Here is a 17658-nt window from a genome sequence, read left to right as displayed (position 1 = left end):
CTCATCCCTTTGGCTGGGTATTTGATTGCATTTAATTAGCGTATGTAGGGGTATTTCTACGCCTCCGTTGACAGGAGAAGCAATGAAACCTTGTGCCCTCCTGCCGCTAGTCTCTATGTGGCCTGAGCAAGTCTTCAGCGTATAGGGCGTTGCTGGTCCCCTGATTCCAAAGGCTTCAAAGAACTTAGGTCCAGCTAGGGATCAATTGCTCTGATCGTCAATGATGGCATACATTTTTACTGCCTTCTCTGGTTGCCCTTCTGGATAAACTCTGATTAGGCATATCCTGGCACAGCATTTAACACTTTGGCTCTCCCCACATACCTCTGATCGTGAGCAGGAGACAGCCGTGGTAGACTTGGTGTAATTCTGTGGCTCCCCGCCATGGCTTGTAGCCGGACTAAAGGTAACTGCGACTGCTGGATTGCTGGTGGCTGAGGTTGGATGCAAAGCTGATGGGTGTTTGTCACTATGACACTCTTCACACTTAATGGCAGATTTTCAGCCCTTGGCCATGTTTTCTAATGAGGCACAGCACTTGAAACACACCCCAAGTACACTGAGGATTTTCTTGCACTCCTGTATGGTTTTGGACCTGAAGCCTATACATTTGTTCAACGAGTGTGTTTTTTTGTGAATGGGACACTCACGATTGAAAGATTTATCCCTCACTGGAATAGTGTACTGCTTATCAGTGGGTACTGCAGGTGGTGGCAGGTTATTCTTTCTGACACTTACACTGCTCCTCAAGTCCTTGCGTCTATGTGTGATGCTTTCATACCTTGATGAGGGTGTTGCTGGATCTGCAGTGTTAGACTCCAGGAAGTCTAAGCTAGGGTCATTCCTCATTTGGGCATGTTCATCAACGAACTTACAGAACTGAGTGAACGGAGGAAAGGTAACATCGTGTGATATTTTGTACCTGGAGACGCACACTGCCCACTTCTCTTGCAGACTATGTGGCAACTTTGAAACGATTGGGTTCACCCCATGGGCAGTGTCCAAGTAGCACAGTCCAGACAGACAAGGGTCTCTTTTTGCAAGTTCGAGCTCCATAAGCAGATCACTTAAGTCCAGAAGTTTGTGGGCTTCCTTAAGGTTGATCCTTGGAACGTTCTACAGTCTCTTGAATAGGGACTTTTCTATGGCTTCAGCGCTGCCATAGGTTCTTTCGAGTCTCAGCCAGGCAGCAGCGAGACCTGCTACAGCTTGCCCCACATAGATGGTCTGAAGACTCTTGATATGGTTTGTGGAGTCTGGACCCAACCATTTAACCATGAGGTCGAGTTCCTGTTCCACGGATAGGTTGAGGTCAGCAATGATGGCCTTGAAGGTTGCTTTTGAGGCTTTGTAGTTCTCTGCACAGTCAAACTTTGAGAGGCTGGTGCTGATTAGTTCTTTGCTCACCATAAACCTGGCAAACTCGTACATGTCTGATCCTTCACTCTTTGTTACCGTGTTAGCTTGGGGTGCCCCTCGGGCCTATAAGCTGTGTGGCGTGGAGAGGTGAATTGTTCCCAGGTAAAATGATGTTGCTGCAGGGTTGAGCTGTGGTTTAACCTCTGGAGATTTCGATGACTGTGGAGATGGACTGGAGTGCGTCTTGTGGTCATCTTGTGATGATTGCTGTTCCTGAGGGGACACATTATGGCGTTGGTCTTGGGTCTCTGCAGATGCTGTGGGTAACACTGGCACCGTAAGTTGGGCTGACTTGGACACTTCCACTTTATTGGGTGGAACATCGCTGGAGAAGGTGTGTGCTGCACGTAATTACTGGTACGGACGGCTGGGTCATCTTCTTCCAGTGGTCGTAGGCAAATCGGGTCGAGGTTTTGCTTCAATGCTTGCGCGAGTATTTTTACTTCTGCTAATGTGATTTCTTCCTCCATTTCTGTTGGAAGAATCTTTGCCCGAGCCTCTGCTTCTGTTTGAAGGATCTTTGCTTGGGCCTCTGCTTCTGCTTTCGCTTTCTTGGCTTCTGCCTCTGCTTCTGCTTTCTTGGCTTCTGCCTCTGCCTCTGCTTTCTTGGTTTCTGCCTCTGCTTCTGCTTTCTTTTCTGTGTAGGAGGGTCTTAGTTTGGATCGCTCTGCATTTAAACAAGCCTCTAGGATTCTGTCGCTGAGGGTTGAAGTCATTAGGCAGGGTGATTTGAATGACCGAGAAGAGTGTCTGGATGAGCCTGACCTGTGGGATCTTGATTCTTGCAGATAAGCGATACGGAGCGCCGCTTTATCTTTCGCGTCTTGCACGGCGGCGTTCCTTTCTCTGTCTGTAGAATGTACTTTGCTTAACTCTGAGGGTTCATCAATATTAGAGTCTTTTAGTAAGGCGGCGTACCTTGCGAATAGTCTCTTGTATCTTCCGTGGGTCGTGTCTAGCCATTTTATAGTGTCCTGTAGACTCGCTGCATCATTTTTGTGGCGTTGGATGCTTGACATGTGGGAAGTGACTCGTTCCCATAGGTCGTCCAGGTTGTCATTGAACTCATCCTTCGTGGAACGGCAGTTTTGGAGGATCTTTAACATTAGCTTAAGGGAGCGTACTGGTTGTGAGCCTTAGCCTGTTTCTGAAGCTGGCTCTGTTTCCAGCTCTTCATAATGGACAGTATCGGGTTGTATTTGCTCTGCTTCAGCAGTGGGAGACTGTGCAGGGTCTTTTTCGGCCATTTTGATTTAAGGTGCACTGTCTCTTTAAGAAACTGAACTTTTGAATTAGAGGCTGGAAATCACAGTGCAGCTTAGTTAAGACGTCCTGACAAGATTCCCAAGCTGTTTTTGGAGATTTGTGGGGTTTTGCAGTCGACTATCTGCAACAATGTGGCATAATATACAGAGAGTCTCTATACACGATGCGGTCTGGGGTGACACTACAGACAGTTTCTTAGAAGAGCAGGGCTGCAGTATGTGAGCAAGCAGATGGGTTGGGATATAAGGGTGATTGTGCCGGGATTCAAGGCAGTTTTTCGACTGTTCTGTCCCCGCATGAGGCGAATGAAGATGTGGCTGGTGAAAAGGGGCTGAGAGAGATTCCTACCTTCGTTTCCTTAATGTAGGGCAGACAGGACCATGTTGCTCAGCGTCCGGAGAGATAATGCACACCAGGGATTATGAAGTCCAGACGTGTTTAATTGGAAATCTTGACATACAGTGTATGATTGGTAATACAATAGGTTCTCCGGACATGCAGAGTGTTAACAAACTGATACAGCCACGTGATTAACAAGGTGGTGCAGCAAGTGGTCGAAAAACTGATGCCTTTCACAGCTCGGTACAAGCATGTCTCTTCCAGGTGAAACTGACACTAACAATGGCTGGAAGCAGGAAGAGAAGGCGTGACCTCTGAACCAGAAGTGGAAGGCATGTATAAGAATTAATTAGCTGCAGGCTGCCATACAGAAAAAAGACCAGCAGGTGACAGCAGAACAAATGCAAGACAATTATACACGGCATGGAAAATGACACAATCTATGGAAACCATAAAAGCATAGCTTAAACGGAAAAGCACAGTAGTGGAGGAAGGGGGAATAGGTTTGGTGTTCGATGCGTATGTGGGTTAAGAGGTAATGTTACTGAAGGCTCTACTGAACAAACACCGGCGATCTAAAAAATCCCAAAAAATTTCTATTTGTTAAACAAATAGCGTATCTTTATCTAGCAGTTGTGTGACTGGCGCAATCCGGAAAGAGATAAGCAAACTTTGTGCAAAGCCTTTATGAGTGTAGAAGTACTACAACTACACTCTCTTAATTTTTTATGAGACACTCCAGTTGATACCTTCAAGCATGTATGGATGACCCTGCTTGTAAATATTGACAGGCTTTGCACTGTGTGCTGAGCTTGTATGAGTGCACGAGTAACACAACAACATTTTGTTCACAACATATGAATGAGGTACTACAGTTGGTGCCTTCAGGGGTGTATGTGTGAGGGAGGTACAGGGTGGTAGTCGTGGCGGATAGCATTTGCGTTAGCGCGCCCTGCCCTCTCATCACATACACATACTGTCCATAGCTCTGCATACCTGTGGCTTCTTCACCGGTACCGTCAGCATCAATGTTCACTTAGTAGGATGTTTATTGAAATTTCTTTGGTGTTCTATTTTACAACATATCTTTGAATTCTATAATTGCTTTTTTATCTTTTGTACAGCAAAACACAAATGCTTCAGGCATAATGACAACGTTGATGAGCATTATCTCTACTTCCTTGCCAATGAAGCAGCAAAATAAATTTATTTCCTCATATATTTTTACTCTTTCATGACTTTTTTAAGTAGGTATTTCAGCAGAAAGGAGCAAACTTATATTTTGTGTGGGTTGTAAAAATGTACTGAAATAATTTTCATATACTAACATAACAAGATTAAACCTCTCTCCTTCTAATATGATTATGGTTGATGAATGGGGAGATTTTATAAATGTTATATGCAGTTTCATAAGGTTCTAGGATTCCACAATACATTTTACTGTTGAATATAAAATGACAACACATTGTAGAACAGGGGTCCCCAACCTGTAGCTCAGGAGCCACATGTGGCTCGCGGTCCTATGAACTGTGGCTCGCAGCCGTCTGCCAGCTTGGTGCATTAGCTCCAGGTCTACTAAACAGGAGTACATCTCAAAGTGGTGAATTTTGTGAGTAGTCCTGCACAGAAGAGCAGATCTGGATGCACATATACTGGTCTTAATGGTTTCGATTTAATTTAAGTATGGCACAATGGAGACAGGATGATACTACTGTGGCACCCCAGGAGTTCAGTTGCCACAGTGGCATTGCCTCCCTCGCAGGGGGTGATGTCAAGGTAGCAAGGAGAGTTTCCCTAGCCAGATAACACCAGCATACAACACCTTTCCTGACTCCAGACCAGAAGGGGGAGCTCAAAACCTGGTTTCAGGAAAGCTTCCTTATTAGTTCTAAGAGTCAGGAAAATAGTGGTCTATTAGGAGCTTAGGAGCGCTGTGAGGGCAGCAAGGGAGTTAAAAAGGGGAGCACGATTCACTGGAGCTCCAGCCGTGCATCTTCTAGAAGGAGCGAATAAATCTTGGAAATAAATGCACGGTCACGGGAGCGCTGAAATGAAGCCAGGACAAGAATATTGGTGCTACCCACAACGTGTTTCGACTGTAGCCTGTCTTCATCAGGTGGAAGTTTATTGTAGGTAGACAGGAAGGGGTATTTAAACACATTGCTGCCAATCAGGGGTCAGTACAATCAGAATTCACTTGATAAGAATCACAACAATAAAAAGACTATATAAAGACAAGGAAATATAAACTCACAAATCCCTGTTTAAAAAATATGTTAAAAATCATGAAACACAAGTTAAAAACAACAACATATGAAATGTAGCATAAAAAAATAAAAAATGTATCTGGTGAAGCAGATAAAAATTAGATGAGAATAATAAAAAATATATTAAAAAAAATATAAAAAAGAGAGGTTACCTAAGAACTTTTTCAATACTGAGGTTTAACCCCTAAGGTGCCAACGCACCCAACTTGAAGATCCAGAAGCTCTCTCTATTAATAAGGCTACCATATCGATCAGAAACAGTGTCCAGTATAAAATCTATAATTGTTAGTTTCAAAGATTCCATGTTTGTTTGGTGTGTGGTTAAAACGTATTTGGATAGGCTGTGCAGCAAAAAGCCATTCCGAATATTTTGGCGATGCTTGTTGAGTCTTGCATGCATAGTCTGTATGGTGCGGCCAACATACTGGAGACCACCACTACATTCTATTAAATAGGCTACAAAACAAGACTGGCAATCAACATGATAATTAATTTTGTAGTTAATATTTGTGGTATTAGACTTAAATTCTTTAGCACCATCTTTAATAGATATACAACATAGACATTTTGCAGTTCTACATGAGAAGCAACCAGGATTTCTTGTCATTTTTCCCTTATTAGTTCTGGCTTGGAGGCAGGGTTAGGCAGTCTGTGAAAGTCTGTACAAGGGACAGGAGCTGTGAGGAACTTGTCCTAAGAGCAGAGTGAAGAGAGAGGAAAGTGGAAGCTTAGGAAAGCCTGGGGATTGGAGCTGTGACCAAGCTCACCCAAGGGAAAAGTGCTTGACACCGGACGCCGGAGTCCATGGCTGCACGGGTGCAACAGTCCCAGCAGCCAAATCCAGAGGGCGGGAGACTGCAGGCCTCCTGGCCCCATCACACACCTGAAGGCACAGCAGCATACCAGAGCTGGAGCCACCACGAAGGAGTGACACCTTTAAAAGGCTCAAGCTGCCTGCCATACAGGCAAGGACTAAAGAACAGTAAGGAACAGAGGACAGAGCATAGCTTCAGGCAGCAAGGACCTCAGAGAACAGTGCAGTTAGGAGGCCTCCAACACAAGCTCGCTTAGGGGATCCTAAATTGCTTCCAGGCTGCCCGGATCTCCATTACCATCTGTAATCAGTGCCATGGACTGCACCACAAACCATGAGTGAAAGTGTGAAAACTGCACCCTGCCGTGTCCTAAGAGTTATTTACTGCACCATCCCCTCTGTACTACATCCATCAGCACTATCTTTACCATCATAAGTGTGCTGGGACTTAGCTCTACCTATGGAGAGCTGTACTAACTCTGCTGCATCACCATCAGCCCCAGCGGTCTCTTTAAGCAGCATCAGCTATCCCTTGCCGAATACCACAGGTGGCATCACAAACCATATCTTACAAACTTTATTCCCCTTTTATCATTATTTTCATTGGATGCCCAGGGCCATGGACCGGGTCACTGCTGCCATGACATATCTCCTTAAGAACCAGTGCCAAGTATCCCCACGCCCCTGGTTGGCGCTCCACTACCTGTGAGAGGGGGTGCCTGAAGCCGGATGTGCTAGTGTGTTGGGAGTGCTGGATGGGAGAATACTGAATGGAGGTATTGTGGAGCTCGCTGGATCTTGTTATACTGCTTCGGAGTAATTTCTGTGAAAAGCTGTGGTTATCATTATACCCATAATGGGGGCTCTGGTTGCAACTACTGCAAGGGGAGAGGGAGCTGGAGATGGCTCGTGACCCTGTCTCAGAGCTGAAGGTGGCTCTGTAGGTCAGAAAGGTTGGGGACCACTGTTGTAGAATATGGCTGTGTGCACACGTTGCAGATTTAGATGCGGATCCTCAGTGTTTTTGGCTGCACGGGTTCGTATCAAATCCGCAGTGTAGTGCACAGCCAATGTTAGTGAATGGAAAATTCGGGTTTGTTGTGCACATGGTGCGGAAAAATCCGCGCAGAGTTGCAGCTTTTTTTTCCGAAGCATGTCAATTCTTTTTGTGGATCTGCAGCGTTTCTGTCCCCTTTGACTTCCATTGAGTCAGGCACATCCACCGCAAATGTAAAAAAGATCTGTGGATTTTCTGCGGATGTGGGTGTGAGAAATGCTGCAGATCGGGAGGAGGGAAGTGTGTGGGTGGAGTGTGGGCGGAGACTGTGTGCATGTCTGTCTGCAGGGGTCTGCATGTGTGTGTGGGGGTCTGCATGTCTGTCTGTGTGTGTCTCTGTGTGTGTGCATGTGTCTGCGTGTGTCCCTGTGTGTGTGCCAGTGTGGGCATGTCTGTGTAAGCAGTCATTGTCTGATGGGACTACTGCTCCCATCCGGCTATGAATGCTCACAGTTTTAGCATTGCCAATGATGGGAAAGAAGTCGCATAAAACAATGCATGTGTTCACTAGTAAAAAAAAAAAGCATGCAGAACATACAGTACATACAGTGGGGAAAAAAAGTATTTAGTTAGCCACCAATTGTGCAAGTTCTCCCACATAAAGGGAACCTGTCACCCCTCCCAGACATTTTTAACTAAAAGAGCCACCTTGTGCAGCATTAATGCTGCATTCTGTCAAGGTGGCTCTTTTAGCTGGGGTCCCTTCCACTACTGAAAGAATCGTTCTTATAATTGGTCACTCATACCTCTAGTTTGTCCGGGGGGCAGGTCTTTCCCCCCGGACACAGACGCCTCACAGACATCAGTCATTTCCTCCATTCTTCTGGGCACTGCCTCCTCAGCGATCAGTTATTTACCCTGCGCTGTAATCTTGTTTCTTGGGCATGCGCAGTTAGCGCTGCCCATCCACTGACATCACATGATGTCTTCCTTCTCGCCCCACAGTGTGAATAAATCAGAAGAGAATGCGGGGCGGGATCTCGGGCTGTGCGTCTACGCAGGCTTGTAACCTGGCAGTGTGGCTCTGTGTGTGTGTGACTCTCTGTGTGGCTCTGTGTGCGGCCACTGATGATGCGATTTTCTATGCCAGTAACAATAGAGCCTGGGAGAAATAGAGGAGGGGGTGATTCATTTCTGTCATGTATGCTCTGCTCCTTTCTGCGGGGCAGACAATGGCTGGGAGCTTATGTTCCCGGAGATGCTAGATTTTTCCCATCCGGTCAGTGTCTGTAGAGGTGTTGCGGAGCCTGAAAACTGTTGCTCATAGCAACCAATCACAGCTCAGCTTTCATCTTTTAAACAGCTCTGTTGAAATGAAAGATGCTTAGTGATTGGTTGCTAAGGGCAGCACAGGCAGTATAACCTCTTGTGGTCAAGATGATGTGCCTATGAAATATATATTAGATATTATAAAAACATATATACCGTATATACTCGTGTATAAGCCGAGATTTTCAGCCCATTTTTTTGGGCTGAAAGTCCCCCTCTCGGCTTATACGTGAGTCATATACCGGGGGTGGGTGGGGGCGTGTCAGAGACTATACTCACCCCTCCTGGCATGTCTCTGCAGCCCCTGCTTCTCCCTCTGTCTTCTGCTTCCTGTGTTCAGCGGTCATTATGAGTATAATGAGTGGTACCACAAGACTGCTGAATGCAGGAAGCATTAGACAGAGGGAGAAGCATGGGCTGTAGAGAAGACCATGCGCCAGGAGGGGGTGAGTATGATGGGGCAGAGCAATATTCACCTATCCCCGTTCCATTGCCGTGCACCGCTGTGTCTCCGGGTCCTCCTGCTGTGACGGCAGAGGGCGCGATGACGTAGTCAGTGCGTGCCCCCTGCTGAACCAGAGACCCGGGAGACACAGCAGTGGATGGCGATGGAATGGGACCGGTAAATATCGCCAGTGCCCGGGGCTGAGGACACCGGTACCTGGCCCCCAGCGATGGAGAGGTGAGTATGTCATTTTTTTTTAACTGCAGCAGCATCGGCAGCAGCAAATAAGAGATATTTATAGAGCATCTTATGGGGCAGCATTAACCCTTGTGCAGCAGCATATGGGAGATATTTATGGACCATCTTATGGGGCAGCATTAACCCTTGTGCAGCAGCATATTATGGGGGTATTTATGGAGCATCTTATGGAGCAGCATTAACCCTTGCGCAGCAGCATATTATGGGGGTATTTATGGAGCATCTCATGGAGCAGCATTAACCCTTGTGCAGCAGCATATTATGAGGGGTATTTATGGAGCATCTTATGGGGCAGCATTAACCCTTGTGCAGCAGCATATGGGGGTATTTATGGAGCATCTTATGGGGCAGCATTAACCCTTGTGTAGCAGCATATTATGGGGGGTATTTATGGAGCATCTTATGGGGCAGCATTAACCCTTGTGCAGCAGCATATGGGGGGTATTTATGGAGCATCTTATGGTGCAGCATTAACCCTTGTGCAGCAGCATATTATGGGGGTATTTATGGAGCATCCTATGGAGCAGCATTAACCCTTGTGCAGCAGCATATTATGAGGGGTATTTATGGAGCATCTTATGGGGCAGCATTAACCCTTGTGCAGCAGCATATGGGGGGTATTTATGGAGCATCTTATGGGGCAGCATTAACCCTTGTGCAGCAGCATATGGGAGGTATTTATGGAGCATCTTACGAGGCAACATTAACCCTTGTGCAGCAGCATATTATGGTGCAGCAGCATGTTATGGTGCAGCAGCTTATTATGGGGGGTATTTATGGAGCATCTTATGGGGCAGCATTAACCCTTGTGCAGCAGCATATGGGGAGTATTTATGGAGCATCTTATGGAGCAGCATTAACCCTTGTGCAGCAGCATATTATGGTGGATATTTATGGAGCATCTTATGGGGCAGCATTAACCCTTGTGCAGCAGCATGGGGGGATATTTATGGAGCATCTTCTTGGGCCAGCATTAACCCTTGTGCAGCAGCATATGGGGGGGTTATCTATGGAGCATCTTCTTGGACCACAATTAACCCTAGGCTAAGCCAATAAGTTTTCCCAGTTTTTTGTGGCAAAATTAGGGGGGGTCAGCATATAAGTGGGTCGGCTTATACAATGTGTGTGTGTATATATATATATACAGTGGGGCAAAAAAGTATTTAGTCAGTCAGCAATAGTGCAAGTTCCACCACTTAAAAAGATGAGAGGCGTCTGTAATTTACATCATAGGTAGACCTCAACAATGGGAGACAAACTGAGAAAAAAAAATCCAGAAAATCACATTGTCTGTTTTTTTTTTCATTTTATTTGCATATTATGGTGGAAAATAAGTATTTGGTCAGAAACAAGCAATCAAGATTTCTGGCTCTCACAGACCTGTTACTTCTTCTTTAAGAGTCTCCTCTTTCCTCCACTCATTACCTGTAGTAATGGCACCTGTTTAAACTTGTTATCAGTATAAAAAGACACCTGTGCACACCCTCAAACAGTCTGACTCCAAACTCCACTATGGTGAAGACCAAAGAGCTGTCAAAGGACACCAGAAACAAAATTGTAGCCCTGCACCAGGCTGGGAAGACTGAATCTGCAATAGCCAACCAGCTTGGAGTGAAGAAATCAACTGTGGGAGCAATAATTAGAAAATGGAAGACATACAAGACCACTGATAATCTCCCTCGATCTGGTGCTCCACGCAAAATCCCACCCCGTGGGGTCAGAATGATCACAAGAACGGTGAGCAAAAATCCCAGAACCACGCGGGGGGACCTAGTGAATGAACTGCAGAGAGCTGGAACCAATGTAACAAGGCCTACCATAAGTAACACACTACGCCACCATGGACTCAGATCCTGCAGTGCCAGACGTGTCCCACTGCTTAAGCCTGTACATGTCCGGGCCCGTCTGAAGTTTGCTAGAGAGCATTTGGATGATCCAGAGGAGTTTTGGGAGAATGTCCTATGGTCTGATGAAACCAAACTGGAACTGTTTGGTAGAAACACAACTTGTCATGTTTGGAGGAAAAAGAATACTGAGTTGCATCCAAACACCATACCTACTGTAAAGCATGGTGGTGGAAACATCATGCTTTGGGGCTGTTTCTCTGCAAAGGGGCCAGGACGACTGATCCGGGTACATGAAAGAATGAATGGGGCCATGTATCGTGAGATTTTGAGTGCAAACCTCCTTCCATCAGCAAGGGCATTGAATATGAAACGTGGCTGGGTCTTTCAACATGACAATGATCCAAAGCACACCGCCAGGGCAACGAAGGAGTGGCTTCGTAAGAAGCATTTCAAGGTCCTGGAGTGGCCTAGCCAGTCTCCAGATCTCAACCCTATAGAAAACCTTTGGAGGGAGTTGAAAGTCCGTGTTGCCAAGCGAAAAGCCAAAAACATCACTGCTCTAGAGGAGATCTGCATGGGGGAATGGGCCAACATACCAACAACAGTGTGTGGCAACCTTGTGAAGACTTACAGAAAACGTTTGACCTCTGTCATTGCCAACAAAGGATATATCACAAAGTATTGAGATGAAATTTTGTTTCTGACCAAATACTTATTTTCCACCATAATATGCAAATAAAATGAAAAAAAAACAGACCATGTGATTTTCTGGATTTTTTTTTCTCAGTTTGTCTCCCATAGTTGAGGTCTACCTATGATGTAAATTACAGATGCCTCTCATCTTTTTAAGTGGTGGAACTTGCACTATTGCTGACTGACTAAATACTTTTTTGCCCCACTGTATATATATATATTAGATTAGGTATTTATTATACCGGGCTTTGCGTGTGGAGTGAGTGTGGCTATGTGGAGTGGATGGGGCTATGTGGAGTGGGCATGGCTTGATACACCACACACACACATACATACACTCATTTTTATATGTATAGATTACATTATGTGTGGCTGCTCTGCAATTTCTTACTGCTAGTGTGTTTTATTTGATGTGCTCTATTGTGTATTGCACTTGTGTAGTTCTGTCTCCAAATTGTTATTTCGGGAATATTCTTATGTACCTAGACCTCTGTCTTTGAAGAATTCCTTAGCTACTTTTTGTATTATTATTGCACTGTGCCTCATTTTTACGATACAATACACTTTATTGATTGCGAGGGAAGTTGTAGAAATGTATCATTATTTATTATACAACTGTCTGGTTTCTTGAGGGTCTTATTTTGTTGGAATATTTTATCCATATCACAATCTTTAGCACATCATTGTACTTTTTAAATGTTTTAAGTGCTTGTCAGTGTTTCTTTTATTTCAAAGAAAAAACTGGATATATCTTTTTATTATTTTTTGCGCACTATGCAATTTCTGTGCAACTTTTCTTCTTCAATTATTTATAAAGCACCAAGATATTGTGCAGCATGTTACAAGTCAGTTGATATACGTGTTAAAAAACAACACAATATTCAATACTTCTAGCACAAGGAGTGAAGGCCTCATTACAATAGCTTATAATCTATAAGGAAACAAAAGAGGTAAAAAGTGTGTGTAGTGTATGGTCCAGCCATTGTTATAAGAAAAATGGACATTTATGTAAGACTATGTGGTCAACAGCCAGTATGGCTATATGTAAAAATGTCAAATTGAGTGCAGGAGCTGCCATGAGGGAAAAAGCTCTCCACAGTGCGATACCCCCAACATCTCCTCCCTCATTTCTGTCTATTGGCCTAACCAACCGCTCTGCTCTGCAAACGACTTTCGTCTAACCTCTGCACTAATCAGTACCTCCCACTCCAGACTCCAAGACTTCTCCCTCGCTGCGTCAATCCTCTGGAATGCTCTACCCCAAGAAATTAGGACTATCCACAATTTGCATAGTTTTAGCGCTCCCTCAAAACACATTTGTTCAGAGCGGCCTATCACGTTCACTAATCAAAGTCATTTTATGTGGAAGTGTGCGTGTGTAGCCCATTCACTATCCCCATCTATCCCTCACTCCCTCAAGATGGCTGGACCATCATTGTAAATACACACCTGTACTTTGAATCTCCCCCACCTCATAGTAGATTGAGTTTTAGAACGTTTTGCCCCCAGCAGTTCGCCCCCCAGGAGGATTCGCCCCCCGGCAGTTCGCCCCAGGATTTTTCGCCCCCAGCATTTCGCCCCCAGATGTTTCACCCCCGGATGTTTCGCCCCTGGATTTTTCGCCCCCAGCAGTTTGCCCCCGGATTTTTCACCCCCAGATGTTTCACCTCCAGCAGTTCACCCCCAGATTTTTCACCCCCAGCAGTTCGCCCCTGGATGTTTCGACCCCAGCAGTTTGCCTCCGGATTTTTCGCCGCCAGATTTTTCACCCCCGCCAGTTCACCCCCGGTAGTTTGCCCCCGGATGTGTGTACCCTGTTTTGCCCCCAGAATTTTGTGTTTGGATGTTTTGCCAGTTTGTCCTTGTGGTTCATGAATTCCCATCCGTCATCAATTCACATGTCACAAAAGTACTGTACAGAGTGCTGCACTTTTGTGACATTTTAAATCAACTCTTTCCATCTGTAAACCTCACAACTGATTGCATTATAGTGTCAGAGCATTTTGCCCGCAATTTTAACAAGACATTTTCCAAAACGTTTCTAAAACGTTTTTGTGTTACAAAAAGATACCACGAAAAAAATAAACGGATTAAAAAAATGCAGTGTGAATGAGGCCTGATTTAGGTGGGGAATGTAAACCACTCTAAACTCAAAACATTTTGTGAACTTTTACCTGACTCAGCACTGACCTGCTTTTTTGCAAGTTTTGTTGCAGATGTAACAATTTTCATGTCAGGTGTCCTGCAAGTTACATTAGACTAGCTTTTATTCCATCTTTACATCAAAATATAGCAGTGTCTGAAATCTCCACAAAGAGAGAGGTGTACTAGCACAAAACATCAGTCCGCTTCCACAGCAATTCACTTTCTACAAGCATGAATTCAGTTCTATCCAAACGTGGGAAGAAGAAGTTGGTCTATGAGAATCACACTTACGCATTTTCCAAACGAACGGCTGACGATGTCCATTCCATCTGGGTGTGTGAAAAATGGTCGACTTGCAAGTAACCAATCCCCACAACCATGCAGCACAAGCAGCAAGACCTGAAGCAATCTGACCTGTCAATGAGGCGCTCACCAGGGCAAGGACAAAACAGGAGACACCACCACAGATTTTCACAGAAGTCATTTCAGGAGCCCATTCTAATGTTGTAGCACTTCTCCCAAAGAAAGCAACACTGAAGAGAAAAATACGATTATCAAGGCAACTTGACAATATTCCAAGGTTGCCCCAAGCCCTTGATCAACTTGTTATTCCCCAGGAGTTCCAGGGGATCAATATTGATTGTATCCAGCAGCAGTTCCTTCTGCATGACTCTGGTAAGCATTTAACATTTCCATTATATAGAATTATTGCAAAGTTTATGTTGCACAAATGTGAAAAATTATCTATTACAAAGTGCTGATCTAGAATACTATGTGATTATTTTACCTTAAAGGGAAACTTTGAGGATAGTATAATGTAGGGTGAGGCCTACTGATTGCAACTATGCCTCACTTGTTTAGTTGCAGTCTGATTCTCTGCTCAGCTTCAAAGTAGAAGTCCTGCCTTTGAGATACAGTGGCCTGCCATGTTCATAAGCAGAGTGGTAACCTTGTCCACCAACCATGATTTGCAGGTATCCAGCCATTGTTAATCACAGCCAGAGGACAAGGTTGTCGCATCAAAATCGTATCACTAGATGTCAATTTGAGTGTAGAATTTTCTGCTATAAATTAGCTGCAGATTGTCTGCTGCAACTACTTAGTGCATGTGAATGGACCTTAAGGATTCATTAACATGTCTCCTAACCTCTGCCCTGCCCCTTTAGCCATGCCCCCTGCCAACAGCCTGAAATGAAGTTCCAATGCTGAATTAGTGCTGGGAAGAGGGTACACCATGCCCCGGTAGGTGCCGGTCACTTACCGGAGCATGGCAGAGGGTTAATTAATATTCACCACCTGCTGCCACACGCTGCTTTGATACAGGATCTGGAATGATGTATGCAATCATATGATCGCTCACGTCTCAGGATCTGCATCGAAGCAGAGTGAGGAAAGCAGCGCAGCAGCAGGTGGTGAGTATTAGTTTATCCTTGCCATGCTCCAGAAGGAGACAGGCACCTACCAGAGCATGATAGATCCAGGGGCCCGCTGTTCATGGGTGCATTACACCCTTTGGCGGCAGGCCCATGACGGCCCGGGGGCAGTGGCGTCCCCTGCCTACTTGGTGGGTATGGCACTGCTGCACTGCATGTCATTTTTTTTAACTGTGCATTTTTTCATGAGCATGTGGATGGGATTTAGGCCGGGGTCACACTAACCGAAGCAAAATACGGTCAGTATTTTACATGCGTAATACGGATGAATGACCCCTAAACAGTGCTCCATATGTCATCCGTAATCAAGGTGTGGTCGCGTATTTTGCGCATGTCAGCATCCGTATGTAATCCGTATGGTGAGATTTTCTCGCAGGCTTGCAAAATGGACATATAATGGAGCCGTATGACAGGGTTTATAACAGAAACCAAAGAATAGATATAGACACATAGAATGCATATATATATATATGTATGTATTCTGTGTGTCTATATCTATTCTTTCTTTCTTTATTAAACCTGTCAGTGTGAGTTTACTGTATAGCGCACTGAATTGTTGGCTTTGGTAAAAGACACCGGGTGCGTATTTCTCGCAAGTCACATGTCTGGTCCGTGTGTAATCCGTATTTTTTGCGCACCCATAGACTTGCATTGGCGTACTACGGCCGTAAAACGCTGACAATCGCAGCATGCTGCGATTGACACGGAGCGTAGAATACGGATGAGAAATATACGCCTGGTGCGAGTGACCCCATAGAGAATCATTGGTCCGTGTCTAATGCGTGCTTTTAGCGCCTCTCACTCGGCCGTATTCCTCGCCATTGTGACCCCGGCCTAAGACATTTACGCTGCATATGACCCCGACCTAATGAACTGTTGCGTTAGTATGCTTTTTTTCACAAATACTTCTTACATGTTTGCTCGTTTTTCCTGATGTAAACCTTTTATTTTCATGGAATTCTGCATTTTGCTAGTTTCTGCTGCCGTTATTCCTTTCACAACTTTGAAAATGTGACATTTTTGAAGCTTGGAAGCATTTTTAAACAGGAATATATCATTTTCCACTGGGACAATACATGTCGTAGAAAAAACTATTGTTTAGCTCCTTCACATCAGATTTTGCTTCAATTTAATGTTTCTGTTAAAAAATCAAAAAATCTGAAGCAAAATGTGAGTTTTTAATGTGAGATATCAACAACGGATGCTTCTGATTAGGAAAATTTATTGTGAATTCATCCCAAAATTCTCTGTCGAGCATCCGCCCTTTTTGCGCTGCACCGAGCGCACAAAAATGGAACACAGTGCATTTGGCGCACGTCGGCGCAGCGCAAAAAGGGCGGATGCGCGGGCAAAAGTGTACCAGCGCACGACCAGCGTACCCAACGCTAAGTATAGGGTATGCTGATTGCATGCAGCGTCATGCGATCGGAGGAGGAGCTGACCGGAGGAGGCACGGTCGGGGGCGGAGCTTAGCAGCGGCCCTGTGCTGCGCCCAGTAACGCTAGTGTGAAACTAGCCTGTGTCCAAGAAAAAATATGCAACTCCAGGTAGAGAAAAGTTAATCCATGTGGCAGAAATGACCAGAGTACATATTAGAGATTTGAAAGCTAAGGTATAAGGAAGATATATAAAAGAAAAAGTGTTGCTACATTACCTTAAGTAGTGGCGGTACCCCATCGCGCGTTTTGCATTTGCTTTTTCAAGGGGAGTGTGTTTTTTAATATAATCAGGTAAAATTACCTTTGGGTATCTTTTATACAAGGTGCCGCTACCTCCTGGACTAGTGCGTCCGCCCCAATGCGCATTTCGGCTCCTTTCTCAAGGGGCCTGCTACCAACCATGTGTCTCCATTATTTATATCTCCCAGCCGCAGCGTCGTATACCGCGTGACTGGAAGTGATGCTCACCACCCGGATGTGAAACGTCACAGCCGGGTGGTGAGTGTTACTTCCAGTCGCGCGGACCAGAAGTGACCATGGTTATCTGATATTTGCAGAGTATTATTGTAATTATGGGTATGAGGGTTATTGCCAGGCAAGCGGCATTGTTTTATGGTTGACATCTAGATCATAACCTGTGATGTGGCCTATACAGCTTGCGATATAATTATGGCTATATTAATATTTGTAGTAGTTTATTATTAGGGCTTTTTCAGTTCTGCCCCTTGTAGCTGCAATATATTGCTGGCAGTCCCTATGTCTATCTGTTTTCGTGGTAGCTGTCTCTTCCTGGATTTGCACGTTTAATGAGTGACTTTGAGCAATGAGTGTATCTGTAGTCTCCTACTTCCCCAGTTTTGGCAGTATGGCTTTAATGAATTTGTTTCAATAAAAATTATATTTTTATACACACAAATAATTGCCTTGTGATCATCCTTTTTCCTGTGGTTCTATGAGGTACTGACAG

General features: G+C 44.9%; 1 long non-coding RNA gene across 1 annotated transcript in view; it reads right to left on the bottom strand.

The window, feature by feature from the left end:
* The window catches only part of LOC141095134 (uncharacterized), a 115156-nt gene extending 100361 nt beyond the window's left edge, over positions 1–14795 (bottom strand). Inside the window, exons 1-2 of the long non-coding RNA XR_012233311.1 lie at positions 14607–14795; positions 14111–14352 (exon numbers count right to left, since the gene is read on the bottom strand). This is a non-coding gene — a long non-coding RNA (uncharacterized lncRNA). The remainder of the gene's footprint in view (positions 1–14110; positions 14353–14606) is intronic.
* Between the last annotated feature and the right edge of the window lie 2863 nt (positions 14796–17658).

The sequence above is a fragment of the Dendrobates tinctorius genome, unplaced genomic scaffold (assembly GCF_039654945.1).
Source record: "Dendrobates tinctorius isolate UK_male_01 unplaced genomic scaffold, ASM3965494v1 ptg000067l, whole genome shotgun sequence".
NCBI classification, from domain to species: Eukaryota; Metazoa; Chordata; class Amphibia; order Anura; family Dendrobatidae; genus Dendrobates; species Dendrobates tinctorius.
This window is presented reverse-complemented; position numbering and strand designations above follow the sequence as displayed.